Here is a 24,950-nt window from a genome sequence, read left to right on the forward strand (position 1 = left end):
TCAAAATGTAGCTTTCAATCCAAAATGCTAATCTGGCTGTGTACGAAACAACGGGAGGATTATATATAACAGCAGCCATCGCTGAAAGACGAGGCATTGTTCTGACAACAACGAGACAGATTATTTTATTTTTTGACCCGAACACTCACTACCGTTCTCTACCTTCTAGAAACCTTGAAATATATGTTTTTATTTCTCCATAAAGGAAGGCAAATAAACGGTCTGTTTTTAGAGTGAGAATGGCGTCTTGTTGGAGAAGCCAGGTAAGTGGGAGAGCACCGGAGGAGTGGGGGGTTTCCCACCACTCTAGACAAGGGGAACAAGAGGAAGAGAGAGGGGGGGGGGCAGGTACCTCAAGACTACTCTCCTGTAGCCCTGCTGTTCCTTGTGTGCACCTGTGTTGTTGTTTGTCTGTGTATTAATGTGTGTGTGTGTGTGTGTGTGTTTCCGTAGGAAGAACAGGCTGCCAAGACCAAGGCAGAGAAGATCCGCGTGGCTCTGGAGAAGATCAAGGAGGCCCAAGTTAAAAAGGTGATTTCTCTTCCTCTGTCTCCTCTGTTACTATCTATAACATAACAGGTGAGTTCTCTTCCGTTACTATCTATAACATAACAGGTGAGTTCTCTTCCTCTGTCTCCTCTGTTACTATCTATAACATAACAGGTGAGTTCTCTTCCGTTACTATCTATAACATAACAGGTGATTTCTCTTCCTCTGTCTCCTCTGTTACTATCTATAACATAACAGGTGAGTTCTCTTCCGTTACTATCTATAACATAACAGGTGAGTTCTCTTCCTGTCTGTCTCCTCTGTTACTATCTATAAGTGGGTCAGGCTGGTGTTAAACAGCTCTACTATGTTTCTGGGTCAGGCCGGTGTTAAACAGCTCTACTCTGTTTCTGGGTCAGGCCGGTGTTAAACAGCTCTACTATGTTTCTGGGTCAGGCCGGTGTTAAACAGCTCTACTCTGTTTCTGGGTCAGGCTGGTGTTAAACAGCTCTACTATGTTTCTGGGTCAGGCCGGTGTTAAACAGCTCTACTATGTTTCTGGGTCAGGCCGGTGTTAAACAGCTCTACTCTGTTTCTGGGTCAGGCCGGTGTTAAACAGCTCTACTCTGTTTCTGGGTCAGGCCAGTGTTAAACAGCTCTACTCTGTTTCTGGGTCAGGCCGGTGTTAAACAGCTCTACTCTGTTTCTGGGTCAGGCTGGTGTTAAACAGCTCTACTCTGTTTCTGGGTCAGGCCAGTGTTAAACAGCTCTACTCTGTTTCTGGGTCAGGCTGGTGTTAAACAGCTCTACTCTGTTTCTGGGTCAGGCCGGGCCGGGCCAGTGTTAAACAGCTCTACTCTGTTTCTGGGTCAGGCCAGTGTTAAACAGCTCTACTCTGTTTCTGGGTCAGGCTGGTGTTAAACAGCTCTACTCTGTTTCTGGGTCAGGCCAGTGTTAAACAGCTATACTCTGTTTCTGGGTCAGGCTGGTGTTAAACAGCTCTACTATGTTTCTGGGTCAGGCCGGTGTTAAACAGCTCTACTATGTTTCTGGGTCAGGCCGGTGTTAAACAGCTCTACTCTGTTTCTGGGTCAGGCCGGTGTTAAACAGCTCTACTCTGTTTCTGGGTCAGGCCAGTGTTAAACAGCTCTACTCTGTTTCTGGGTCAGGCCGGTGTTAAACAGCTCTACTCTGTTTCTGGGTCAGGCTGGTGTTAAACAGCTCTACTCTGTTTCTGGGTCAGGCCAGTGTTAAACAGCTCTACTCTGTTTCTGGGTCAGGCTGGTGTTAAACAGCTCTACTCTGTTTCTGGGTCAGGCCGGGCCGGGCCAGTGTTAAACAGCTCTACTCTGTTTCTGGGTCAGGCCAGTGTTAAACAGCTCTACTCTGTTTCTGGGTCAGGCTGGTGTTAAACAGCTCTACTCTGTTTCTGGGTCAGGCCAGTGTTAAACAGCTCTACTCTGTTTCTGGGTCAGGCCAGTGTTAAACAGCTCTACTCTGTTTCTGGGTCAGGCCGGTGTTAAACAGCTCTACTCTGTTTCTGGGTCAGGCCAGTGTTAAACGGCTCTACTCTGTTTCTGGGTCAGGCCAGTGTTAAACAGCTGAGGTCATAGTGGACAGGCAGGACCCAGGCGCTCTATCTCGCCGTCCCCGTCCCCAGGTCTCCTCCTATCCCCCTTCCTCTCTCTCTTTTTATCAATCTTACTCTCTATGCCACTCTGCGTAATGTAATGGAATAACCCTTCTGGAGTTAAGCCCGTATCTGAGCTGGTGGATTAGCGAACGGTCCGGCTGGGCTTTAATACGGCCTGCTCTGCCCTGCCTGCTGTGGGACGTGAAGGGAGAGTGGCGCTCGCCACCTGTCAGACTGACCTGACAATTACTTGAAGGAAACTCTCAGGCGTTGGGTCACCTGTTTACCATTCTGAGCTTGTGACCCGTGAGTGAATGAGTGTGTGGTGACCTGTGAGTGAAGAGATCAGAGATCACACGCGCGCAGAGATCACACGTGCGCAGAGATCACTAATAATTACAGAGGACACTGTACCTGCTGACCCCACTGTCCCAAAAAGATTTTGAGTCTGTGTCAGTAATCAATCAATTCAGTGAGTAGTAACCAGAATGACATCATGTCCTGTGTCAGTAATCAATCTGATTCAGTGAGTAGTAACCAGAATGACATCATGTCAGTAATCAATCTGATTCAGTGAGTAGTAACCAGAATGACATCATGTCAGTAATCAATCTGATTCAGTGAGTAGTAACCAGAATGACATCATGTCAGTAATCAATCTGATTCAGTGAGTAGTAACCAGAATGACATCATGTCAGTAATCAATCTGATTCAGTGAGTAGTAACCAGAATGACATCATGTCAGTAATCAATCTGATTCAGTGAGTAGTAACCAGAATGACATCATGTCCTGTGTCAGTAATCAATCTGATTCAGTGAGTAGTAACCAGAATGACATCATGTCCTGTGTCAGTAATCAATCTGACTCAGTGAGTAGTAACCAGAATGACATCATGTCCTGTGTCAGTAATCAATCTGACTCAGTGAGTAGTAACCAGAATGACATCATGTCCTGTGTCAGTAATCAATCTGACTCAGTGAGTAGTAACCAGAATGACATCATGTCCTGTATCAGTAATCAATCTGACTCAGTGAGTAGTAACCAGAATGACATCATGTCCTGTGTGAGTAATCAATCTGACTCAGTGAGTAGTAACCAGAATGACATCATGTCCTGTGTCAGTAATCAATCTGATTCAGTGAGTAGTAACCAGAATGACATCATGTCCTGTGTCAGTAATCAATCTGACTCAGTGAGTAGTAACCAGAATGACATCATGTCCTGTGTCAGTAATCAATCTGACTCAGTGAGTAGTAACCAGAATGACATCATGTCCTGTGTGAGTAATCAATCTGACTCAGTGAGTAGTAACCAGAATGACATCATGTCCTGTGTGAGTAATCAATCTGATTCAGTGAGTAGTAACCAGAATGACATCATGTCCTGTGTCAGTAATCAATCTGACTCAGTGAGTAGTAACCAGAATGACATCATGTCCTGTGTCAGTAATCAATCTGACTCAGTGAGTAGTAACCAGAATGACATCATGTCCTGTGTCAGTAATCAATCTGACTCAGTGAGTAGTAACCAGAATGACATCATGTCCTGTGTCAGTAATCAATCTGATTCAGTGAGTAGTAACCAGAATGACATCATGTCCTGTGTCAGTAATCAATCTGACTCAGTGAGTAGTAACCAGAATGACATCATGTCCTGTGTCAGTAATCAATCTGATTCAGTGAGTAGTAACCAGAATGACATCATGTCCTGTGTCAGTAATCAATCTGACTCAGTGAGTAGTAACCAGAATGACATCATGTCCTGTGTCAGTAATCAATCTGACTCAGTGAGTAGTAACCAGAATGACATCATGTCCTGTGTCAGTAATCAATCTGATTCAGTGAGTAGTAACCAGAATGACATCATGTCCTGTGTCAGTAATCAATCTGACTCAGTGAGTAGTAACCAGAATGACATCATGTCCTGTGTCAGTAATCAATCTGACTCAGTGAGTAGTAACCAGAATGACATCATGTCCTGTGTCAGTAATCAATCTGACTCAGTGAGTAGTAACCAGAATGACATCATGTCCTGTGTCAGTAATCAATCTGACTCAGTGAGTAGTAACCAGAATGACATCATGTCCTGTGTCAGTAATCAATCTGATTCAGTGGGTAGTAACCAGAATGACATCATGTCCTGTGTCAGTAATCAATCTGACTCAGTGGGTAGTAACCAGAATGACATCATGTCCTGTGTCAGTAATCAATCTGACTCAGTGAGTAGTAACCAGAATGACATCATGTCCTGTGTCAGTAATCAATCTGACTCAGTGAGTAGTAACCAGAATGACATCATGTCCTGTGTCAGTAATCAATCTGACTCAGTGAGTAGTAACCAGAATGACATCATGTCCTGTGTCAGTAATCAATCTGACTCAGTGGATGCTGTACTCACCCTGTGTATTGTCCTCTAGCTGGTGACTAGCTTTTACTGAACCATCATATTGGACACTATTGGTCTGTTTGTCCGATGTGACCAACACTTCTGTGAAAAGTGTCTTGGACTGACAGCTTTGTCTAGTGTTTGCCTTGCCGGTGATCAGCTCGCGTGGATTATTCAAGATTTCTTCTCATTCCAGAATAGGAATCTAACCATTCCTGTGTCTCCTCCCCTATAGCTGGTGATCAGAGTGCACCTGTCAGACGAGAGCTCTAAAACCATGATGGTGGACGAGAGACAGACTGTCAGACAGGTTCTGGACAGCTTGTTGGACAAGTCCCACTGTGGCTTCAGCCCCGACTGGTCCCTGGTCGAGACCATCAACGAACTGCAGATGGGTAAGTGGAGCAAGGCACACACACACACACACACACACGCTCACACACACACACGCTCACACACACGCTCACACACACACACACGCTCGCTCACACACACGGATCATTTCTCATCAGCTGCTTCTCTGACGTTGGTCTCTGGTTTGATTGTATTTGTTTTATCCTCGCTGATTAATTAGCCACCCGTAACTCTGGCCTAAGGGGATTTACTAGCCGCTGCCATCCTGTCTGCATGTGGCTTTGTTATAAGCAGTAGGGGGGTGGGCCACAACTACAGGGATGAAAAGATTAAGCTTTAATGGCTTAGAATATGAAAACTCCCCAGAGGGAGGTCATTGACATTCTGCAGCAGAGAGGGTCGGTGGCTGTTGAGAGGGGCTGTTAGGGAAATGGACCACCCTCCCTCCTCTAGGTGTCAGCCTTGGTTTCTCAAATGACTGCCTCGCCTGGTTCACCAACTACTTCTCTGACAGAGTTCAGTGTGTCAAATCGGAGGGCCTGTTGTCCAGACCTCTGGCTGTCTCTATGGGGGTGCCACAGGGTTCAATTCTCGGGCCGACTCTTTTCTCTATATATACATCAATGACGTCGCTCTTGCTGCTGGTGATTCTCCGATCCACCTCTACGCAGACGACACCATTCTGTATACTTCTGGCCCTTCTTTGGACACTGTGTTAACAAACATCCAAACGATTTTCAACAACATTCAACACTCCTTCCGTGGCCTCACACTGCTTTTAAATGCTAGTAAAACTAAGTTCATGCTCTTCAACCGACTGCTGCCCGCACCTTCCCGCCCGACTAGCATCACTACTCTGGACGGTTCTGATTTAGGCACTTTAGTTTTGCCTAATCTCAGGAGTTGATAGGCTTGAAGTCATACATAAACAGCGCAGTGCTTCAAGCACAGTGAAGAGCTGCTGGCAAATGCAAGTGCTGTTTGAATTCATGCTTACGATTCTGCTGCTGCTCAGTCAGACTGCTCTTTCAAATCATAGACTTAATTATAACATAATAACACACAGCAATACGAGCCTTAGGTCATTAATATGGTCAAATCCGGAAACTATCATCTGGAAAACAAGATGTTTATTCTTTCAGTGAAATACGGAACCGTTCTGTATTTTATCTAATGGGTGGCATCCATAAGTCTAAATATTGCTGTTACGTTGCACAACCTTCAATGTTGTGTCATAATTATGTACAATTCTGGCAAATTAGTTCACAACGAGCCAGACGGCCCAAACTGTTGCATATACCCTGACTCTGCGTGCAATGAACGCAAGAGAAGTGACACAATTTCACCTGGTTAATATTGCCTGCTAACCTGGATTTCTTGTAGCTAAATATGCAGGTTTAAAAATATATACTTCTGTGTATTGATTTTAAAAAAGCCATTGATGCTTTTTTCGAGAATGTGTTTGTTAAATCATCACCCGTTTGGCGAAGTAGGCTTTGATTCGATGATAAATTAACAGGCACCGCATCGATTATATGCAACACAGCACAAGCTAGTTAACCTAGTAATATCATCAACCATGTGTAGTTAACTAGTGATAATGTGAAGATTGATTGTTTTTTATAAGATAAGTTTAATGCTAGCTAGCACCTTACCGTGGCTCCTTGCTGCACTCACGTAACAGGTGGTCAGCCTGCCACTCAGTCTCCTCGTGGAGTGCAATGTAATCGGCCATCATGCCGATTACCGATTTGTTATGAAAACTTGAAATGGGCCTAATTCATAGGCCATGCCGACCTCTACTCTACACCCCATGTAAAGCAGATTAATGTGCTGAATTTAGAAAGTTATTTGGTCACTTTAGTGTGATACAAGCCTTGCCAAAACATATAAGCCTAGGAGCTAGGTTACATGAGAGACTATGATTAGAAAACGTGATTGTTTCCCATGCTGGGCTAATAATGTCACCCATCAGACTATTCTTGAATGGGCTGTAAATCCCCTGGGGAGGGTACATTTAGGATGTTGGGGATTGGGCTATAATCCCCTGGGGAGGGTACATTTAGGATGTTGGGGATTGGGCTATAATCCCCTGGGGAGGGTACATTTAGGATGTTGGGGATTGGGCTGTAAATCTCCTGGGGAGGGTACATTTAGGATGTTGGGGATTGGGCTGTAAATCCCCTGGGGAGGGTACATTTAGGATGTTGGGGATTGGGCTGTAAATCCCCTGGGGAGGGTACATTTAGGATGTTGGGGATTGGGCTGTAATCCCCTTGGGACGGTACATTTAGGATGTTGGGGATTGGGCTGTAAATCTCCTGGGGAGGGTACATTTAGGATGTTGGGGATTGGGCTGTAAATCCCTGGGGAGGGTACATTTAGGATGTTGGGGATTGGGCTGTAAATCCCCTGGGGAGGGTACATTTAGGATGTTGGGGATTGGGCTGTAAATCCCTGGGGAGGGTACATTTAGGATGTTGGGGATTGGGCTGTAAATCCCTGGGGAGGGTACATTTAGGATGTTGGGGATTGGGCTGTAAATCCCCTGGGGAGGGTACATTTAGGATGTTGGGGATTGGGCTGTAAATCCCCTTGGGACGGTACATTTAGGATGTTGGGGATTGGGCTGTAAATCTCCTGGGGAGGGTACATTTAGGATGTTGGGGATTGGGCTATAATCCCCTGGGGAGGGTACATTTAGGATGTTGGGGATTGGGCTGTAAATCCCCTGGGGAGGGTACATTTAGGATGTTGGGGATTGGGCTGTAAATCCCCTGGGGAGGGTACATTTAGGATGTTGGGGATTGGGCTGTAAATCCCCTGGGGAGGGTACATTTAGGATGTTGGGGATTGGGCTGTAAATCCCTGGGGAGGGTACATTTAGGATGTTGGGGATTGGGCTGTAAATCCCTGGGGAGGGTACATTTAGGATGTTGGGGATTGGGCTGTAAATCTCCTGGGGAGGGTACATTTAGGATGTTGGGGATTGGGCTGTAAATCCCCTGGGGAGGGTACATTTAGGATGTTGGGGATTGGGCTGTAATCCCCTTGGGACGGTACATTTAGGATGTTGGGGATTGGGCTGTAAATCTCCTGGGGAGGGTACATTTAGGATGTTGGGGATTGGGCTGTAAATCCCCTGGGGAGGGTACATTTAGGATGTTGGGGATTGGGCTGTAAATCCCCTGGGAGGGTACATTTAGGATGTTGGGGATTGGGCTGTAAATCCCCTGGGGAGGGTACATTTAGGATGTTGGGGATTGGGCTGTAAATCTCCTGGGGACGGTACATTTAGGATGTTGGGGATTGGGCTGTAAATCTCCTTGGGACGGTACATTTAGGATGTTGGGGATTGGGCTGTAAATCTCCTGGGGAGGGTACATTTAGGATGTTGGGGATTGGGCTATAATCCCCTTGGGACGGTACATTTAGGATGTTGGGGATTGGGCTATAATCCCCTTGGGACGGTACATTTAGGATGTTGGGGATTGGGCTATAATCCCCTGGGGAGGGTACATTTAGGATGTTGGGGATTGGGCTGTAAATCTCCTGGGGACGGTACATTTAGGATGTTGGGGATTGGGCTGTAAATCTCCTTGGGACGGTACATTTAGGATGTTGGGGATTGGGCTGTAAATCTCCTGGGGATGGTACATTTAGGATGTTGGGGATTGGGCTATAATCCCCTTGGGACGGTACATTTAGGATGTTGGGGATTGGGCTGTAAATCTCCTGGGGAGGGTACATTTAGGATGTTGGGGATTGGGCTATAATCCCCTTGGGAGGGTACATTTAGGATGTTGGGGATTGGGCTATAATCCCCTTGGGACGGTACATTTAGGATGTTGGGGATTGGGCTATAATCCCCTTGGGAGGGTACATTTAGGATGTTGGGGATTGGGCTATAATCCCCTTGGGACGGTACATTTAGGATGTTGGGGATTGGGCTGTAAATCTCCTGGGGAGGATACATTTAGGATGTTGGGGATTGGGCTATAATCCCCTTGGGACGGTACATTTAGGATGTTGGGGATTGGGCTGTAAATCTCCTGGGGAGGGTACATTTAGGATGTTGGGGATTGGGCTATAATCCCCTTGGGAGGGTACATTTAGGATGTTGGGGATTGGGCTGTAAATCTCCTGGGGAGGGTACATTTAGGATGTTGGGGAATGGGCTGTAAATCTCCTGGGGAGGACAGATTTAAGATGTTGGGGATTGGGCTGTAAATCTCCTGGGGAGGACAGATTTAAGATGATGGTTGATGGTTCATTCTGTAATGTTTTAATAGTCTAATGGCCTGAGGTTGTAGCTAATCCAACAGATTAGATTAGGGGGATTTACCATTCCATTGACAATAATTCATGTCTTTATTATTTTACTTTCTGTAGATGGTCATCAGGATGAAACTCATATTCTATTACGTTGAATATGTCCAGAGTATGGGGAATATGTCCAGAGTATGGGGAATATGTCCAGAGTATGGGGAATATGTCCAGAGTATGGGGGAATATGTCCAGAGTATGGGGAATATGTCCAGAGTATGGGGGAATATGTCCAGAGTATGGGGAATATGTCCAGAGTATGGGGGAATATGTCCAGAGTATGGGGAATATGTCCAGAGTATGGGGAATATGTCCAGAGTATGGGGAATATGTCCAGAGTATGGGGAATATGTCCAGAGTATGGGGAATATGTCCAGAGTATGGGGAATATGTCCAGAGTATGGGGGAATATGTCCAGAGTATGGGAATATGTCCAGAGTATGGGGAATATGCCCAGAGTATGGGGGAATATGCCCAGAGTATGGGGGAATATGCCCAGAGTATGGGGGAATATGTCCAGAGTATGGGGAATATGTCCAGAGTATGGGGGAATATGTCCAGAGTATGGGGAATATGCCCAGAGTATGGGGGAATATGCCCAGAGTATGGGGGAATATGCCCAGAGTATGGGGGAATACGTCCAGAGTATGGGGGAATACGTCCAGAGTATGGGGGAATATGTCCAGAGTATGGGGGAATATGCCCAGAGTATGGGGGAATACGTCCAGAGTATGGGGGAATACAGTTGAAGTCAGAAGTTTACATACACTTAGGTTGGAGTCATTAAAACATGTTTTTCAACCACTTCACATATTTCTTGTTAAACTGTAGTTTTGCCAAGTCGGTTAGGACATCTACTTTGTGCATGACACAAGTCATTTTTACAAGAATTGTTTACAGACAGATTATTTCACTTAGAATTCACTGCATCACAATTCCAGTGGGGCAGAAGTTTACATACACTAAGTTGAATGTGCCTTTAAATAGCTTGGAAAATTCCAGAAAATGATGTCATGGCTTTAGAAGCTTTTGATAGGCTAATTGACATCATGCGAGTCAATTGGAGGTATACCTGTGGATGTATTTCAAGGCCTACCTTCAAACTCAGTGCCTCTTTGCTTGACATCATGGGAAAATCAAAATAAATCAACCAAGACCTCTACAAGTCTGGTTCATCCTTGGGAGAAATTTCCAAACACCTGAAGGTACCATGTTCATCTGTACAAACACCATGGGACCACGCAGCCGTCATACCGCTAAGGAAGGAGACGCGTTCTGTCTCCAAAAGATGAACATGCTTTGTTGCGAAAATTGCAAATCAATCCCAGAACAACAGCAAAGGACCTTGTGAAGATGCTGGAGGAAACAGGTACAAAATTATCAATATCCACAGTAAAACAAGTCCTATATCGACATAACCTGAAAGGCTGCTCAGCAAGGAATAAGCCGTTGCTCTAAAACAGCCATAAAAAAAAACAGACTACGGTTTGCAACTGCACATGGGGAAAAAGATTGTATTTTTGGAGAAATGTCCTCTGGTCTGATGAAACAAAAATAGAACTGTTTGGCCATAATGACCATTGTTATGTTTAGAGGAAAAAGGGGGGGGCTTGCAAGCCGAAGAACACCATCCCAACCGTGAAGCACGGGGGTGGCAGCATCATGTTGTGGGGGTGCTTTGCTGCAGGAGGGACTGGTGCACTTCACAAAATAGATGGCATCATGAGGGGGGAAATTATGTGGTTATATTGAAGCAACATCTCAAGATGTCAGTCAGGAAGTTAAAGATTGGTCGCAAATGGGTCTTCCAAATGGACAGGGTCCCCAAGCATACTTCCAAAGTTGTGGCAAAATGGCATAAGGACAACAAAGTCCAAGGTATTGGAGTGGCCATCACAAAGCCCTGACCTCAATCCTATAGACAATTTGTGGGCTGAACTGAAAAGGCGTGTGCGAGCAAGGAGGCCTACAAACCTGACTCCATTACACCAGCTCTGTCAGGAGAAATGGGCTAAAATTCACCCAACTTATTGTGGGAAGCTTGTGGAAGGCTAACCGAAACGTTTGACCCAAGTTAAATAATTGAAAGGCAATGCTACGAAATACTAGTTGAGTGTATGTAAACTTCTGACCCACTGGGAATGTGATGAAAGAAATAAAAGCTGAAATAAATCATTCTCTCCACTATTATTCTGACATTTCACATTCTTAAAATAAAGTGGTGATCCTAACTGACCTAAAACAGGGAATTTTAACTGCGATTAAATGTCAGGAATTGTGAAAATCTGAGTTTAAATGTATTTGGCTAAGGTGTATGTAAACTTCCGACTTCAACTGTATCTCCAGAGCATGGTGAGTTATTTATCAATCAATACCCCAAATCAATCTGTTTTACAGATTGAACCTATTACAGCCTAACATTATATTCTCTCTCTTTCTCCACTTCCTCCCAGAGCGTATCTTTGAGGACCATGAGAACCTGGTGGAGAACCTTCAGAACTGGACCAGAGACAGTCAGAACAGACTGATGTTCATAGAACGTATCGAGAAGTACGCCCTCTTCAAGAACCCACAGGTGAGACAGCCAGTCAATACAGCCAGCAACTACATGTTGGACCGGTTTCCCACACACTAATGAAGACTAGTCCTGGAGACTAATGAAGACTAGTCCTGGACACTAATGAAGACTAGTCCTGGACACTAATGAAGACTAGTCCTGGACACTAATGAAGACTAGTCCTGGAGACTAATGAAGACTAGTCCTGGACACGAATGAAGACTAGTCCTGGACACTAATGAAGACTAGTCCTGGACACTAATGAAGACTAGTCCTGGACACTAATGAAGACTAGTCCTGGACACTAATGAAGACAAGTCCTGGACACTAATGAAGACTAGTCCTGGACACTAATGAAGACTAGTCCTGGACACTAATGAAGACTAGTCCTGGACACTAATGAAGACTAGTCCTGGACACTAATGAAGACTAGTCCTGGACACTAATGAAGACTAGTCCTGGACACTAATGAAGGCTAGTCCTGGACACTAATGAAGACTAGTCCTGGACACTAATGAAGACTAGTCCTGGACACTAATGAAGACTAGTCCTGGACACTAATGAAGGCTAGTCCTGGACACTAATGAAGGCTAGTCCTGGACACTAATGAAGACTAGTCCTTGACACTAATGAAGACTAGTCCTGGACACTAGTGAAGACTATTCCTGGAGATTAATGAAGACTAGTCCTTGACACTAATGAAGACTATTCCTGGACGTCGGGCCCTCATACCACCCTCATGGAGTCTGTTTCTGACCGTTTGAGCAGACACATGCACATTTGTGGCCTGCTGGAGGTCATTTTGCAGGGCTCTGGCAGTGCTCCTCCTGCTCCTCCTTGCATAAAGGCGGAGGTAGCGGTCCTGCTGCTGGGTTGTTGCCCTCCTACGGCCTCCTCCACGTCTCCTGATGTACTGGCTTGTCTCCTGGTAGCGCCTCCATGCTCTGGACACTACGCTGACAAACACAGCAAACCTTCTTGCCACAGCTCGCATTGATGTGCCATCCTGGATGAGCTGCACTACCTGAGCCACTTGTGTGGGTTGTAGACTCTGTCTCATTCTACCACTAGAGTGAAAGCACCGCCAGCATTCAAAAGTGACCAAAACATCAGCCAGGAAGCATAGGAACTGAGAAGTGGTCTGGTCACCACCTGCAGAACCTCTCCTTTATTGGGGGTGTCTTGCTAATTGCCTATAATTTCCACCTGTTATCTATTCCATTTGCACAACAGCATGTGAAATGTATTGTCAGTCAGTGTTGCTTCCAAAGTGGACAGTTTGATTTCACAGAAGTGTGATTGACTTGGAGTCACATTGTGTTGTTTAAGTGTTCCCTTTATTTTTTGGAGCAGTGTATATTTTTAACGGGTTACTGGCAGTGTAGCCTAGTGGTTAGAGCGTTGGACTAGTAACCAGCAGGTAGCCTAGTGGTTAGAGCGTTGGACTAGTAACCAGCAGGTAGCCTAGTGGTTAGAGCGTTGGACTAGTAAACGAAAGATTTGTTGTTCTTAACTGACTTGCCTAGTTAAATAAAGTATAGTTAAATATCTAAATCTAAATTTGACGATCATACCCTGATTTAACCCTTTTCTGGAAAATCACAGAACTATTTGTTGGGGCGGAAGGAGACGTGTGAGATGGCAGACAGGAACAAGGAAGCACTACTGGAGGTACAGTGATCTCAACATAGCAAACAAAGTGATGGACACAACTTGACTGATTCAGCTCATTTCAAAATGTTACCTGTGTGTGTGTGTGTGTGTGTGTGTGTTCTCTGTGGCAGGAGTGTTTTTGTGGCAGTGCCGTCTCTGTACCTGAAATGGAGGGAGTACTCTGGCTGAAGGAGGATGGGAAGAAGAGCTGGAAGAAGAGATACTTCCTGCTCAGAGCCTCTGGGATCTACTATGTACCTAAAGGAAAAGCCAAGGTACGTCCCTGGAACACACTGACTAACCTGTATTCAAATAGTGTGTTTAGTCAAACATCTGTGATGCTGCAGAGCCAAAAATATTATCAGCAATGAAGTCTGAACACTCTACTGCTCCAAGACACAGTGATTCATGAAATTATCCTTTTTCAGGGCTCTCCTGCCCTCTGACCAATTCAGTAACATTAGAAACTGCAATTGTCATTGTATATTCAGAAATAACATGTCGTAGATTCTTATTCTTTGGATTGTTAGCGTCTCAATACTGACTAACCAAATCAAACATTTAGAAATATTAATACACTTACAAATTGAAAATAAGTACAACATTCCCCCCAATGGGGGCTGACTGCAAATGATCAACTGGTTAAGAAAAGTACAATTGAGTATTTTCAGAAAACTAGTAATGAAAGTGGGTTTAGTTCCTGAAGATAATACACAGGAAATAGAAAGCCTCAAGCACAGAACCTTGAGGAGATCCAAATGCTCTTCTCTGGATGTTGAGTGCTTCCATCCATGTCCCATCGCAGCCCATCCATGTCCCATCCATGTCCCATCGAAGCCCATCCATGTCCCATCGAAGCCCATCCATGTCTCATCGAAGCCCATCCATGTCCCATCGAAGCCCATCCATGTCCCATCGAAGCCCATCCATGTCCCATCGAAGCCCATCCATGTCCCATCGAAGCCCATCCATGTCCCATCGAAGCCCATCCATGTCCCATCGAAGCCCATCCATGTCCCATCAGCCCATCCATGCCCATCCATGTCCCATCGCCCATCCATGCCCATCCATGTCCCATCGAGTCCCATGTCCCGCAGCCCATCCATGTCCATGTCCCATCCATGTCCCATCGAAGCCCATCCATGTCCCATCGCAGCCCATCCATGTCCCATCCATGTCCCATCGAGTCCCATGTCCCGCAGCCCATCCATGTCCCATCCATGTCCCATCGAAGCCCATCCATGTCCCATCGAAGCCCATCCATGTCCCATCGAAGCCCATCCATGTCCCATCGAAGCCCATCCATGTCCCATCGAAGCCCATCCATGTCCCATAGAAGCCCATCCATGTTCCATAGAAGCCCATCCATGTCCCATCGAAGCCCATCCATGTCCCATCGAAGCCCATCCATGTCCCATCGAAGCCCATCCATGTCCCATCGAAGCCCATCCATGTCCCATCGAAGCCCATCCATGTCCCATCGAAGCCCATCCATGTCCCATCGAAGCCCATCCATGTCCCATTGAAGCCATCTTGAAGTGCATGGTGTTCCTGGAATCGGACCTAGATGAGTTAATGTACATTATCAGTACCAGTTAGCCTGTTGTCCAGATTATATCGTCTCTCACATTAAAGATACAAAAAGCCTCTAAAACCCTAACGGCTCCCTATTCCTATATAAGTAGTGCACTAAATAGGGAATAGTGCTTTGATTAACTGTGGTGCACTAAATAGGGAATAGTGCTCTGATTAACTGTGGTGCACTAAATAGGGAATAGTGCTTTGATTAACTGTGGTGCACTAAAAAGGGAATAGTGCTTTGATTAACTGTGGTGCACTAAATAGGGAATAGTGCTTTGATTAACTGTGGTGCACTAAATAGGGAATAGTGCTCTGATTAACTGTGGTGCACTAAATAGGGAATAGTGCTCTGATTAACTGTGGTGCACTAAATAGGGAATAGTGCTTTGATTAACTGTGGTGCACTAAATAGGGAATAGTGCTCTGATTAACTGTGGTGCACTAAATAGGGAATAGGGTGCCATTTGGGATGTCTGTTCTGTCTGTCCAGCTGGGATCTCTATTAACTACACCAACACATACTGGGGTCACAGCTACAGCCATGTTACTAGATTACACTGCCCAGGGCGAGGATTAAACACTACACATACATACATGCACAGACAGAAGGGCAGACAGACCGAAAGGCCGACAGACCAACAGGCCGACAGACCAACAGGCCGACAGACCAACAGGCAGACAGACCAACAGGCAGAAAGAGGAAAAGGCAGACAGACAGACCGGCTGAAAAACCGACAAAGTCCGACAGGCCGTCAGACAGACGGAAAGGCCGGCAGGCAGGTAGGTAGAAAGGCAGACAGTTTACCGAAGTACTCTGTGTCCTCATTGACCCTCTGAATGCCACATGCAGGGGGAGGAGGAGAGAAAAGGTCACTAGCACATCATTTCCCGTTTATAAGTGTGATAGTGAAGCAATCAACAGCAGTAGCTGCAGCAAGATGACCAACGTCCCTCTAAGTCAATCTTCTGTAAAGCGCCACCCAGTGGACAGTGCGGTGAAGTGAAAGCCATGACAGTCAACTGTAAACCCTCCATCTGTTCTCTCCCGCTGGCAGGCTTCCAGAGAACTGGTGTGTTTCCTCCAGCTGGATCATGTTAATGTGTACTACGGACAGGACTACCGCAGCAAGTACAAGGCTCCCACAGACTACTGCCTGGCCCTCAAGGTGAGAGAAAACACCCATGTATGTACCAAATGGCACCCTATTCCCTATATAGGGCACTACTTTTAACCAGGGCCCATAGGGAATAGTGAGCCATTTGGTAAGCTCCTATAGGCGCTGATAACACCTGACTTCTGTTGTTGCCACTAGACCAATACCACCTGCAATACTCTCTTGATATAGTAACACTGCTACCACCTAGCCCTAACAGACTACCACTTAATCTACTACTACTACTAAAACTACTACTACTAAAACTACTACTACCACCTAGCCCTAACCCCACAGACTACCACTTAATCTACTACTACTAAAACTACTACTACCACCTAGCCCTAACCCCACAGACTACCACTAAAACTACTACTACTAAAACTACTACTACCACCTAGCCCTAACCCCACAGACTACCACTAAAACTACTACTACTAAAACTACTACTACCACCTAGCCCTAACCCCACAGACTACCACTTAATCTACTACTACTAAAACTACTACTACCACCTAGCCCTAACCCCACAGACTACCACTAAAACTACTACTACTACTACTACTACTAAAACTACTACTACCACCTAGCCCTAACCCCACAGACTACCACTAAAACTACTACTACTACTACTACTACTAAAACTACTACTACCACCTAGCCCTAACCCCACAGACTACCACTAAAACTACTACTACTAAAACTACTACTACCACCTAGCCCTAACCCCACAGACTACCACTAAAACTACTACTACTACTACCACTAAACTACTACTATTAAAACTACTACTACTACTACTACCACTAAACTACTACTATTAAAACTACTACTACTACTACTACCACTAAAACTACTACTACCACCAAGCCCTAACCCCACAGACTACCACTAAAACTACTACCACCACCTAGCCCTAACTCCACAGACTACCACTAAAACTACTACTACTACTACTACTACTAAAACTACTACTACCACCTAGCCCTAACCCCACAGACTACTACTAAAACTACTACTACTAAAACTACTACTACCACCTAGCCCTAACCCCACAGACCACTAAAACCACTAAAACTACTACTACTAAAACTACTACTACCACCTAGCCCTAACCCCACAGACTACCACTAAAACTACTACTACTACTACCACTAAACTACTACTATTAAAACTACTACTACTACTACTACTACCACCTAGCCCTAACCCCACAGACTACCACTAAAACTACTACTACTACTACTACTACTACTACTACTACCACTACTACCACTAAAACTACTACTACTACTACTACCACTAAAACTACTACTACTACTAAAACTACTACTACTACTAAAACTACTACCCCACAGACGACTGCTACTACTACTACTACTACTACTATGACTACTACCACTAAAACTACTACCACTACAACTACCACTACCACTAAAACTACTACTACTACCACTAAAACTACTACTACTACTACTACCACTAAAACTACTACCACTACTACTACCACTAAAACTACTACTACTACTACTACTACCACTAAAACTACTACTACTAAAACTACTACTACTACCACTAATACTACTACTAAAACTACTACTACTAAAACTACTACTACTACTACTACTACTACCACTAAAACTACTACCACTAAAACTACTACTACTACTACCACTAAAACTACTACCACTAAAACTACTACCACAACAACTACTACCACTAAAACTACTACCACTACCACTAAAACTACTACTACTACCACTAAAACTACTACCACTAAAACTACTACCACTTAAACTACTACCACTAAAACTACTACCACTAAAACTACTAAAACTACTACCACTACTACCACTACTACCACTAAAACTACTAAAACTACTACCACTAAAACTACTAAAACTACTACCACTAAAACTACTACCACTAAAACTACTACCACAACAACTACTACCACTAAAACTACTACCACTACCACTAAAACTACTACTACTACCACTAAAACTACTACCACTAAAACTACTACTACCACTACTACCACTAAAACTACTACTACCACTAAAACTACTACTACTACTACCACTAAAACTACTACCACTAAAACTACGAGAGGAGAGGGGGGAATACTTGGGGAGAGGGAGGATACTTGAGGAGAGAGGAGGGAATACTTGGGGAGAGGAGAGAAGGGGGATACTTGGGGAGAGGAGAGAAGGGGGATACTTGGGGAGAGGAGAGAAGGGGGATACTTGGGGAGAGGAGAGGGGGAATACTTGGGGAGAGGAGAGAAGGGGGATACTTGGGGGAGAGGAGAGGGGGAATACTTGGGGAGAGGAGAGAAGGGGGAATACTTGGGGAGAGGAGAGAAGGGGGATACTTGGGGAGAGGAGAGGGGGAATACTTGGGGAGAGGAGAGAAGGGGGATACTTGGGGAGAGGAGAGAAGGGGGATACTTGGGGAGAAGGGGGATACTTGGGGAGAGGAGAGAAGGGGGATACTTGGGGAGAGGAGAGAAGGGGGATACTTGGGGAGAGGAGATGAGGGGGATACTTGGGGAGAGGAGATAAGGGGGATACTTGGGGAGAGGAGAAGGGGGATACTTTGGGAGAGGAGAGGGGGAATACTTGGGGAGAGGAGAGGGGGAATACTTGGGGAGAGGAGATAGGGGGATACTTGGGGAGAGGGGGAATACTTGGGGAGAGGAGAGAAGGGGGAATACTTGGGGAGAGGAGACTAAAAAGGGGGATACTTGGGGAGAGGAGAGAAGGGGGATACTTGGGGAGAGGAGAGAAGGGGGATACTTGGGGAGAGGAGAGAAGGGGGATACTTGGGGAGAGGAGATGACGGGGATACTTGGGGAGAGGAGATGAGGGGGATACTTGGGGAGAGGAGATGAGGGGGATACTTGGGGAGAGGAGATAAGGGGGATACTTGGGGAGAGGAGATAAGGGGGATACTTGGGGAGAGGAGAGAAGGGGGATACTTGGGGAGAGGAGAGGGGGAATACTGGGGAGAGGAGAGGGGGAATACTTGGGGAGAGGAGATAAGGGGGATACTTGGGGAGAGGAGAGGGGGAATACTTGGGGAGAGGAGAGAAGGGGGATACTTGGGGAGAGGAGAGAAGGGGGATACTTGGGGAGAGGAGAGAAGGGGGATACTTGGGGAGAGGAGAGAAGGGGGATACTGGGGAGAGGAGATGAGGGGGATACTTGGGGAGAGGAGATGAGGGGGATACTTGGGGAGAGGAGATGAGGGGGATACTTGGGGAGAGGAGATGAGGGGGATACTTGGGGAGAGGAGATAAGGGGGATACTTGGGGAGAGGAGATAAGGGGGATACTTGGGGAGAGGAGATAAGGGGGATACTTGGGGAGAGGAGAGAAGGGGGATACTTGGGGAGAGGAGAGAAGGGGGATACTTGGGGAGAGGAGAGAAGGGGGATACTTGGGGAGAGGAGAGAAGGGGGATACTTGGGGAGAGGAGATAAGGGGGATACTTGGGGAGAGGAGATGAGGGGGATACTTGGGGAGAGGAGAGAAGGGGGATACTTGGGGAGAGGAGAGAAGGGGGATACTTGGGGATAGGAGATAAGGGGCATACTTGGGGAGAGGAGATGAGGGGGATACTTGGGGAGAGGAGATGAGGGGATACTTGGGGAGAGGAGATACGGGGGATACTTGGGGAGAGGAGATACGGGGGATACTTGGGGAGAGGAGATACGGGGGATACTTGGGGAGAGGAGAGAAGGGGGATACTTGGGAATACTTGGGGAGAGGAGATAAGGGGGATACTTGGGGAGAGGAGAGGGGGATACTTGGGGAGAGGAGGAAGGGGGATACTTGGGGAGAGGAGATAAGGGGGATACTTGGGGAGAGGAGATAAGGGGGATACTTGGGGAGAGGAGAGAAGGGGGATACTTGGGGAGAGGAGATGGGGGGATACTTGGGGAGAGGAGAGAAGGGGGATACTTGGGGAGAGGAGATGGGGGGATACTTGGGGAGAGGAGAGAAGGGGGATACTTGGGGAGGAGAGGGGGAATACTTGGGAGAGAGGAGAGAAGGGGGATACTTGGGGAGAGGAGAGAAGGGGATACTTGGGGAGAGGAGAGAAGGGGGATACTTGGGGAGAGGAGAGAAGGGGGATACTTGGGGAGAGGAGAGAAGGGGGATACTTGGGGAGAGGAGATGAGGGGGATACTTGGGGAGAGGAGAGAAGGGGGATACTTGGGGAGAGGAGATAAGGGGGATACTTGGGGAGAGGAGAGAAGGGGGATACTTGGGGGAGGAGAGAAGAGGGATACTTGGGGAGAGGAGAGAAGGGGGATACTTGGAGAGGAGATAAGGGGGATACTTGGGGGAGGAGAGAAGAGGGATACTTGGGGAGAGGAGAGAAGGGGGATACTTGGAGAGGAGATAAGGGGGATACTTGGGGGGAGGAGAGGGGGAATACTTGGGGAGAGGAGAGGGGGAATACTTGGGGAGAGGAGAGGGGGAATACTTGGGGAGAGGAGATAAGGGGGATACTTGGGGAGAGGAGAAGGGGGATACTTGGGGAGAGGAGAGAGACAAATATACTTGGGGAGGAGGAGAGAGACGGGGAGGAGGAGAGAGACGAGGGAGGAGGAGAGAAACGGAGGGAGAGGAGAGAGACGGAGGGAGAGGAGAGAGACGAGGGAGGAGGAGAGAAACGGAGGGAGAGGAGATAGATGGGGGAGGAGGAGAGAGACGGGGCAGAGGAGAGAGACTGGGCAGAGGAGAGAGACTGGGCAGAGGAGAGAGACGGGGCAGAGGAGAGAGAAACGGAAGGAGAGGAGAGAGACGAGAACCTTCTCATAATCCAGTGAACCACCATGTTTCTCTTGTCAGGACTCTTTCAAATAAAAGAGTCCGACTCTAAAGCCATGTCAATTATGAACCAAATATTTCCCTTCCGTTTCCTCAGGAAAGCAACCTAGTAAACAGAGAAGGTTTCTATTCTGGTCTGATGGTAATGTTTCCATGTAATCCCTGATGGGAGTAACTGGGTACAGTAGAGGGATTGAGGATGTTGAATCGCTGCCCCCAGTCTTCCTGTCAGAGGAGACCGTATCCAGTGGGCACACTGCCATCTAGTGGACAGTGTATAAACCTAGTAGAGAGGCTATATACAGTCTGCCATCTAGTGGACAGTGTATAAACCTAGTGGAGAGGCTATATACAGTCTGCCATCTAGTGGACAGTGTATAAACCTAGTAGAGAGGCTATATACAGTCTGCCATCTAGTGGATAGTGTATAAACCTAGTGGAGAGGCTATATACAGTCTGCCATCTAGTGGACAGTGTATAAACCTAGTAGAGAGGCTATATACAGTCTGCCATCTAGTGGACAGTGTATAAACCTAGTAGAGAGGCTATATACAGTCTGCCATCTAGTGGATAGTGTATAAACCTAGTAGAGAGGCTATATACAGTCTGCCATCTAGTGGACAGTGTATAAACCTAGTGGAGAGGCTATATACAGTCTGCCATCTAGTGGACAGTGTATAAACCTAGTAGAGAGGCTATATACAGTCTGCCATCTAGTGGACAGTGTATAAACCTAGTAGAGAGGCTATATACAGTCTGCCATCTAGTGGACAGTGTATAAACCTAGTGGAGAGGCTATATACAGTCTGCCATCTAGTGGACAGTGTATAAACCTAGTAGAGAGGCTATACACAGTCTGCCATCTAGTGGACAGTGTATAAACCTAGTGGAGAGGCTATATACAGTCTGCCATCTAGTGGACAGTGTATAAACCTAGTAGAGAGGCTATATACAGTCTGCCATCTAGTGGACAGTGTATAAACCTAGTGGAGAGGCTATATACAGTCTGCCATCTAGTGGACAGTGTATAAACCTAGTAGAGAGGCTATATACAGTCTGCCATCTAGTGGACAGTGTATAAACCTAGTAGAGAGGCTATATACAGTCTGCCATCTAGTGGACAGTGTATAAACCTAGTGGAGAGGCTATATACAGTCTGCCATCTAGTGGACAGTGTATAAACCTAGTAGAGAGGCTATACACAGTCTGCCATCTAGTGGACAGTGTATAAACCTAGTGAGAGGCTATATACAGTCTGCCATCTAGTGGACAGTGTATAAACCTACAGTGAAAGGCTGAATACAGTCTGCCATCTAGTGGACAGTGTATAAACCTAGTGGAAGGCTATATACAGTCTGCCATCTAGTGACAGTGTATAAACCTAGTAGAGAGGCTATATACAGTCTGCCATCTAGTGGACAGTGTATAAACCTAGTAGAGAGGCTATATACAGTCTGCCATCTAGTGGACAGTGTATAAACCTAGTAGAGAGGCTATATACAGTCTGCCATCTAGTGGACAGTGTATAAACCTAGTAGAGAGGCTATATACAGTCTGCCATCTAGTGGACAGTGTATAAACCTCCTGAGAAATCTGTATTGCCTCAAATCAAATCAAAGTTTATCTGTCACGTGCTCTGAATACAACAGGTGTAGTAGACCTCACAGTGAAATGCTGAATACAACAGGTGTAGTAGACCTTACTGTGAAATGCTGAATACAACAGGTGTAGTAGACCTTACCGTGAAATGCTGAATACAACAGGTGTAGTAGACCTTACAGTGAAATGCTTACTTACTTACTTATTGTTCACCTAATACCTATTTTGCACTATTGTTTAGAGCCTGTACAGTAGCGAGGCTATATACAGTAGAGGGGCTATATACAGTAGAGGGGCTATATAACAGTAGAGGGGCTATATACAGTAGAGGTTATATACAGTAGAGGGGCTCTATACAGTAGAGGGGCTATATACAGTAGAGAGGTTATATACAGTAGAGGGCTCTATACAGTAGAGGGGCTCTATACAGTAGAGGGGCTATATACAGTAGAGGGGCTATATACAGTAGAGGGGCTATATACAGTAGAGGGCTATATACAGTAGAGAGGCTATATACAGTAGAGAGGTTATATACAGTAGAGAGGCTATATACAGTAGAGGGGCTATATACAGTAGAGGGGCTATATACAGTAGAGGGGCTATATACAGTAGAGGGGCTCTATATAGTAGAGGCTCTATACAGTAGAGAGGCTATATACAGTAGAGAGGCTATATACAGTAGAGAGGCTATATACAGTAGAGGGGATATATACAGGCACCGGTTAATCGGGCTGGGGTTTTAGCCCAGAACTGAAACCGTGCATCATTTTGTCAGCAGAATCTGTCTGAGAGATTATAGCTCAATTAAAGAAACAAATGAGAGAAATCCCAGCATGCTATTATTGTGATGCAAGGTCGTTAATATATCCCATTGTCTCTCTGTCTGTTTAGCATCCTCAGATCCAGAAGAAATCCCAGTACATCAAGTACCTGTGTTGTGATGATGTCAGAACCCTACACCAGTGGATCAATGGGATACGCATCGCCAAGGTAATGTTACGTTGCCTCAGCAACAACTTAACGTAAGAGAGTAATGTAAAGCAGAGCCATGGTATGGGTTCTCACAGAATATCTTGTACAGAATACCTCAATGGCCAAACTCAAAGTATTTGGCTCTGATGAAAAGATGTGGGAACATCTGCCAAAGCTGGGGTATGTTCACTAGGAACCGAACAGAAGCAAGCGGAACGAAACAGGGAGGGACCTAACTGAATGTGTTCAATAGACACTCTTGTTCTCTTGTTGCAAAACGTTTTATGGAGTAAAGCGTTTCTATTGCAAACCATTTTGCTGAGGAAACCGACTAATGAGTCTGGCCGGCTAATGAATACACCTGACCGGCTAATGAATACACCTGACCGGCTAATGAATACATCTGACCGGCTAATGAATACACCTGACCGGCTAATGAATACACCTGGCCGGCTAATGAATACACCTGCCCGGCTAATGAATACATCTGACCACCTGACCGGCTAATGAATACACCTCTCATGAATACACCTGACCGGCTAATGAATACACCTGACCGGCTAATGAATACACCTGACCGGCTAATGAATACATCTCACCACCTGACCGGCTAATGAATACACCTGACCGGCTAATGAATACACCTGACCGGCTAATGAATACACCTGACCGGCTAATGAATACACCTGACCGGCTAATGAATACACCTGACCGGCTAATGAATACACCTGACCGGCTAATGAATACACCTGACCGGCTAATGAATACACCTGACCGGCTAATGAATACACCTGACCGGCTAATGAATACACCTGACCGGCTAATGAATACACCTGACCGGCTAATGAATACACCTGACCGGCTAATGAATACACCTGACCGGCTAATGAATACACCTGACCGGCTAATGAATACACCTGACCGGCTAATGAATACACCTGACCGGCTAATGAATACACCTGACCGGCTAATGAATGACATCTGACCACCTGACCGGCTAATGAATACACCTGACCGGCTAATGAATACACCTGACCGACTAATGAATACACCTGACCGGCTAATGAATACACCTGACCGGCTAATGAATACACCTGACCGGCTAATGAATACATCTGACCACCTGACCGGCTAATGAATACACCTGACCGGCTAATGAATACACCTGACCGGCTAATGAATACACCTGACCGGCTAATGAATACATCTGACCGGCTAATGAATACACCTGACCGACTAATGAATACACCTGACCGACTAATGAATACACCTGACCGACTAATGAATACACCTGACCGGCTAATGAATACACCTGACCGGCTAATGAATACACCTGACCGGCTAATGAATACACCTGACCGGCTAATCAATACACCTGACCGGCTAATCAATACACCTGCCCGGCT

General features: G+C 46.0%; 1 pseudogene; it reads left to right on the forward strand.

Moving 5' to 3' along the window:
• The window catches only part of LOC112235104, a 130,201-nt pseudogene that overhangs the window by 92,333 nt on the left and 12,918 nt on the right, over nt 1–24,950 (forward strand).

This window comes from Oncorhynchus tshawytscha, linkage group LG26 (genome assembly GCF_018296145.1).
Source record: "Oncorhynchus tshawytscha isolate Ot180627B linkage group LG26, Otsh_v2.0, whole genome shotgun sequence".
In the NCBI taxonomy this organism is placed as follows: domain Eukaryota; kingdom Metazoa; phylum Chordata; class Actinopteri; order Salmoniformes; family Salmonidae; genus Oncorhynchus; species Oncorhynchus tshawytscha.